We start from the raw sequence: 575 nt of genomic DNA, 5'->3' as shown, positions 1-575 counted from the left end.
ACAAGAAAGAGGCTGTACGGTCTGTGTACCGGGTCTGTGCTGCTGTCGGGCTGGTCGGGCTGTCGGGCTGTCAGCGAGCTGCTGTCAGGCCACTGTGTCGGCTGTCGGGCTGTCGGGCAGCTGTCAGGCTGTCACGTTAGGGCCTGACAGCGACGGAGCACCTGGGCTCCTGCCCGTGTCCGGGTGTGGAGATGCGAGGGTCGCCCTCCCTTGCGCCGCACACTGCTCGGTACCCCCCCTGCACAACTAAGCTCATGGCCGACCCCCCCCGAGCAGCAGCGCTCTGCTGCTGGGGGGGTCGGGACCCCCCCCCCAGCAGCAGCGCTCTGCTGCTGGGGGGGTCAGACCCCCCCCCCCTAGCAGCAGAACTCTGCCTGTGAGGGGTGCTGGCATCTCTGAGTGTACAGACAGCAGCTGTAAGTAGCATGCGTTCCAGTGGCGAGAATTTATAGTCGGCATCAAAATCAGTGGTCTCACCGGCGGGCCCTCCTACTGCCAACCGGGAGGTGCGGGGCACGCCAGCCTCTCTTCTACGCCTATCGTGCCTCGCGGCGCCTCTCTGCTTCAAGGGGGGA

The sequence above is a fragment of the Emiliania huxleyi genome (genome assembly GCF_000372725.1).
Source record: "Emiliania huxleyi CCMP1516 unplaced genomic scaffold EMIHUscaffold_511, whole genome shotgun sequence".
NCBI classification, from domain to species: domain Eukaryota; phylum Haptophyta; order Isochrysidales; family Noelaerhabdaceae; genus Emiliania; species Emiliania huxleyi.
This window is presented reverse-complemented; position numbering follows the sequence as displayed.